Below are 6058 nucleotides of genomic sequence, written 5' to 3' on the forward strand. Positions count from 1 at the left end.
TATTTTAACTCTATGTGAAGTGGCTCTTAACATACTTAACAGTACCATACCTCTCACATTGACACAATACCGCATGTTAAAGAAGAAGAAGTCTGAAATAAAATTTTTTGCTGATAAAAAGATTGGTGTTTCACGAAAAAAGAAAGTAATTAATCAGAAAGGGGGTTTTCTTCTACCATTGTAAAGTATTGCTTTACCGTTTGATAACAGTTTGATAACAAACAAATAAAACAGACCTGATGGAGTACGCTGAGAAAATGTTTTTGGTGCCACAACACCAGTTGGACAAGTTAAAGAGTGAGAACTCGCGGGGGGCTATCAGACAAAATGTAGAAAATTACTTGGATGTGTCTATTAGAAATATTTTGGGCAGGAATGATCTTGGTGCTCATGAGAAAGCCAAGCTTTATACCGCTGTTTTGCAGAGATATTTAACCATTGCTAAACAGGGGGATATAGAGACCAACACTTTAACATTGTCATTACCACCTGCAGATCATGTTAATAAGGATGTAAATGTTGTTGATCAGACTGATGACAAAAATGATGTAACCACTGATGATGTAATCAGTGATGTTCTTAGAAATGTACCCTCACGAAGCAGGGGGCGTGTTCAGTATGTTTTAGATAAAATGTCTAAATCAAAAGGCGTGTCTTCTTGGGATGAATCAGGAGAATTTGCCTTGCATGGAAGTCCAATCCCTGGGTCACATATTCTGGACATAGCCAAGACACGATTCCTTCAGTTTGTCGTTTATGATGTGTTGTAGGATTACAACAACAACAGACTTTATAAGTTTTTATCCTGTACCACAAACTCTGCCGTCCACATCTTCGGTTGGTGTGGATATAGGCTTACACTCAGGAGCTTCGAAGAGTGTTTCATCATCTTCCACGCTTGCTGGCGCTGGTAAACAAAACGGTTTATGCATGAAAGTCATATTCACACGTGCAAAATCTTCACACAATTGGTCTAACCACTTGTTGTCTGATGTGTCGGATAGTGTTGGCTGATCCTCACCGCACGCCGTATCACCATCAGTGTTGGCATCGCCGCTGAAATGGTCTGAGAAGCTGTGGTTTGGTGTCACGCAGGCCGCTGTTGGTTCATCATGGCTGTAGTTCACAGGACTACTGGCTGTGTCAACGGGTGCATAATCAACGCCCGAAACCCGATCTTCAACGACTCCGTTGTCAGTTTTTCTATACCACACAAGACCATGAGCGTCGGGGTGGCCTGATGAATGAAAATCCTTAAACGTGGTGACTTGAGTGCTGAGAAGCTGAAGCTGTATGTTTCGATATAGATGGTAGGGGTCCTTTAAACAGACGTTGTGGTGGGTGGTGATTCTGTTTGACCATCCCACAAAACGTCATAAGCCAGAGAATCAAAGAGGTTAATCTTAACATCCGCGAAACACTCACGAGACCGACAAGGAAATGCGTCACAATAACGTCTCTTCCTTGGCGCAAACCCCAATTTGGTATCATAGCCACAAGAATTAACAATCGGAGTTGCTGTAGAAGCGCTAAGAACAGTTTGATTTACACTTGCAGAAGACATTTTGCAGCAACAGTCGTGCAATCCACCAGTGAGGAGAATGCTTAAGTACAACATATGTAAGCCACACCCTGCTCCCCCAACAACAGTGTGTTGGTGGTGGAAGGGAATGGGTGAGGTGGGGAGGTGTCATAAAACACACACACCACAGCCCCCCTGACCTGTCCCTCAATCCGGCCTGTCACAGAGAGGGGGGTCGTAAAACACACACCACAGGCTGACCTGTGCCTCAAACCTGCCTGTCACAGAGAGGGGGGTCATAATTTCACCTGTCACAGAGGGTCATCATTTGAACTGTCATAGAGGGTTCATAAATCAAGGATCATAAATCAAGGATCATAAATCACGCTGATGAGGGTCATAAATCATAAACTGATCGACAGTGTAGGATAAGTACTACAATGGTGCTTGTTGAAGAATGTTGGTGCTTATTGGAGAAAGATGGTGTTTGTTGGAGAATGGTGGTGTTTGTTGGGGAATGGTGGTGTTTGTTGGAGAATGGTGTTTCTTAGAGAATTATAGTTTTTGTTGGAGAATGATTGTGTTTGTTAGAAAATGATGGCATTTAGTGGAGTTTATTGGAAAATGGTGTCATTTGTTGTTGAATGGTAGTGTTTATTGGAGAACGGTGGTGTTTGTTGGGGAATGGTGGTGTTGGAGAATGATAGGGTTTGTTGGAGAATGCTGGTGTTTGAGAATGATGGTGTTTATTGGAAAATAGTGGTGCTTGTTGGAGAATTATTGTGTTTGTTGGAGAATGATGGTGTTTGTTGGGGCATGGTGGTGTTTGTTGGAGAATGGTGATGTTTATTTGAGAATGTTGGTGTTTGAGAATGTTGTTGTTGGAGAATGTTGGTGTTTGTTGGAGAATGATCTTGTTTGTTGGGGAATGCTGGTGTATTTTGTAGAATGTTGTTGTTTGTTGGGGAATGCTGGTGTTTGAGAATGTTGGTGTTTGTTGGAGAATGATGGTGTCTTTTGGATAATGTTGTTGTTTGTTGGAGAATGATAGTGTTGGAGAATGTTGGTGCTTATTGGAGAATATTGGTCTTTGTTGGAGAATGATGGTGTTTGTTGGAGATTGATGGTGTTTTTGGAGAATGATGATGTTTGTTGGAGAATGGTGGTGTTGGAGAACAGTGGTGTTTATTGGAGAATGCTGGTGTTTATTGGAGAATTGTGGTGTTTGATGGGGAATGGTGGTGTTTATTTGAGAATGTTGGTGTTGGAGAATGTTGGTGCTCTTTGGGGAATGCTGGTCTTTGAGAATGTTTGTGTTTGAGAATGTTGGTGTTTGTTGGAGAATGATCTTGTTTGTTGGAATGCTGGTGTCTTTTGGAGAATGTTGATGTTTGTTGGGGAATGTTGGTGTTTGAGAATGTTGGTGTTTGTTGGAGAATGATGGTGTCTTTTGGAGAATGTTGTTGTTCGTTGGAGAATGATAGTGTTGGAGAATGTTGTTGGTTGTTGGCGAATATTGGTGTTTGTTGGAGAATGTTGGTGTTTGCTGGAGAATGATGGTGTTTTTGAAAAATGATGTTTGTTGGAAAATGATGATGTTGGAGAACAGTGGTGTTTATTGGAGAATGTTGTTGTTTTTTGGGGAATGGTGGTGATTGTTGGAGAATGATTGTGTTTGTTGCAGAATGTTAGTGCTTGTTGGAGATATTGGTGTTTGTTGGAGATTGATGGTGTTTTTGGAGAATGATGATGTTTGTTGGAGAATGGAGGTGTTGGAGAACAGTGCTGTTTATTGGAGAATGCTGGTGTTTATTGGAGAATGGTGGTGTTTGTTTGAGAATTGTGGTGTTTGATGGGGAATGGTGGTGTTTATTTGAGAATGTTGGTGTTTGAGAATGTTGGTGTTGGAGAATATTGGTGCTTTTTGGGGAATGCTGGTCTTTGAGAATGTTGGTGTTTGTTGGAGAATGATCTTGTTTGTTGGGGAATGCTGGTGTATTTTGTAGAATGTTGTTGTTTGTTGGGGAATGCTGGTGTTTGAGAATGTTGGTGTTTGTTGGAGAATGATGGTGTCTTTTGGATAATGTTGTTGTTTGTTGGAGAATGATAGTGTTGGAGAATGTTGGTGCTTATTGGAGAATATTGGTCTTTGTTGGAGAATGATGGTGTTTGTTGGAGATTGATGGTGTTTTTGGAGAATGATGATGTTTGTTGGAGAATGGTGGTGTTGGAGAACAGTGGTGTTTATTGGAGAATGCTGGTGTTTATTGGAGAATTGTGGTGTTTGATGGGGAATGGTGGTGTTTATTTGAGAATGTTGGTGTTGGAGAATGTTGGTGCTCTTTGGGGAATGCTGGTCTTGGAGAATGTTTGTGTTTGAGAATGTTGGTGTTTGTTAGAGAATGATCTTGTTTGTTGGGGAATGCTGGTGTCTTTTGGAGAATGTTGTTTTTTGTTGGGGAATGCTGGTGTTTGAGAATGTTGGTGTTTGTTGGAGAATGATGGTGTCTTTTGGAGAATGTTGTTTGTTGGAAAATGATGATGTTGGAGAACAGTGGTGTTTATTGGAGAATGTTGTTCTTTTTTGGGGAATGGTGGTGATTGTTGGAGAATGATTGTGTTTGTTGCAGAATGTTAGTGCTTGTTGGAGATATTGGTGTTTGTTGGAGATTGATGGTGTTTTTGGAGAATGATGATGTTTGTTGGAGAATGGAGGTGTTGGAGAACAGTGCTGTTTATTGGAGAATGCTGGTGTTTATTGGAGAATGGTGGTGTTTGTTTGAGAATTGTGGTGTTTGATGGGGAATGGTGGTGTTTATTTGAGAATGTTGGTGTTTGAGAATGTTGGTGTTGGAGAGTATTGGTGCTTTTTGGGGAATGCTGGTCTTTGAGAATGTTTGTGTTTGTTGGAGAATGATTGTGTTTGCTGAAGAATGTTGGTTTTTGTAGGAGAATGCTAGTGTTTGTTGGAGAATGCTGGTGTTTGTTGGAGCATGATGGTGTTTGTTGCAGCATATTGGTGTTTCTTGGAGAATGTTTGTTGGAGAATGCTGGTGTTTGTTGGAGAATGTTGATGTTTGTTGGAGAATGCTGGTGTTTGTTGGAGAATGATGGTGTTGGAGAATCATGGTACTTGTTGGAAAATATTGGTGTTTGTTGGAGAATGATGGTGTTTTTGAAGAATGTTGATGTTTGTTGGAAAAAGGTGATGTTAGAGAACAGTGGTGTTTATTGGAGAATGATTGTGTTTTTTGAAGAATGTTGGTGCTTGTTGGAGAATGATGGTGTTTTTGGAGAAGGATGATGTTTGATGGAGAATGGTGAAGTTGGAGTACAGTGGTGTTTATTGGAGAATGGTGGTGTTTGATGGGGAATGTTGGTGTTTGTTGGAGAATGTTGTTGTAGAATGTTGGTGTTTTTTAGGGAATGCTGGTGTTTGAGAATGTTGGTGTTTGAGAATGTTGGTGTTTGTTGGAGAATGATGGTGTTTATTTGAGAATGTTGATGTTTGAGAATGTTGGTGTTGGAGAATGTTGCTGCTTTTTGGGGAATGCTGGTGTTTGAGAATGTTGGTGTTTGAGAATGTTGGTGTTTGTTGGAGAATGATGGTATTTATTTGAGAATGTTGGTGTTTGTTTGAGAATGTTGGTGTTTGTTGGAGAATGATGGTGTTTGTTGGAGAATGTTAATTATTTATTGGAGAATGATGGTTTTTGTTGGAGATTGATGGTGTTTTTGGAGAATGATGATGTTTGTTGGAGAATGGTGGTGTTTATTTGAGAATGTTGATTTTTGAGAATGTTGGTGTTGGAGAATGTTGCTGCTTTTTGGGGAATGCTGGTGTTTGAGAATGTTGATGTTTGAGAATGTTGGTGTTTGTTGGGGAATAATGGTGTTTGTTGGAGAATGCTGGTGTTTGTTTGAGAATGTTGGTGTTTGTTGGAGAATGATGGTGTTTGTTGGGGAATGTTGGTGTTTGTTGGAGAATGTTGGTGTTTGTTGGAGAATGATGGTGTTTGTTGGAGATTGATGGTTTTTTTGGAGAATGATGATGTTTGTTGGAGAATGGTGCTGTTGGAGAACAGTGTTGTTTATTGGAGAATGCTGGTGTTTATTGGAGAATGGTGGCGTGTGTTTGAGAATGGTCGTGTTTGATGGGGAATGGTGGTGTTTATTTGTGAATTTTGGTGTTGGAGAATGTTGGTGTGTTTTGGGGAATACTGGTGTTTGAGAATGTTGGTGTTTGAGAATGTTGGTGTTTGTTGGAGAAGGATGGTGTTTGTTGGGGAATGCTGACGTTTGAGAATGGTGGTGTTTGTATGGGAATGCTGGTGTCTTTTGGAGAATGTTGTTGTTTGTTGGAGAATGATTGTGTTTCCTGGAGAATGTTGTTATTTGTTGGAGAATGCTAGTGTTTGTTGGAGAATGCTGGTGTTTGTTGGAGAATGATGGTGTTTGTTGGAGCATATTCATGTTTCTTGGAGAATGTTGATGTTTGTTGGGGAATGATGGTGTTTGTTGGAGAATGTTGGTGTT

Source organism: Pygocentrus nattereri, chromosome 28 (genome assembly GCF_015220715.1).
Source record: "Pygocentrus nattereri isolate fPygNat1 chromosome 28, fPygNat1.pri, whole genome shotgun sequence".
NCBI lineage: Eukaryota > Metazoa > Chordata > Actinopteri > Characiformes > Serrasalmidae > Pygocentrus > Pygocentrus nattereri.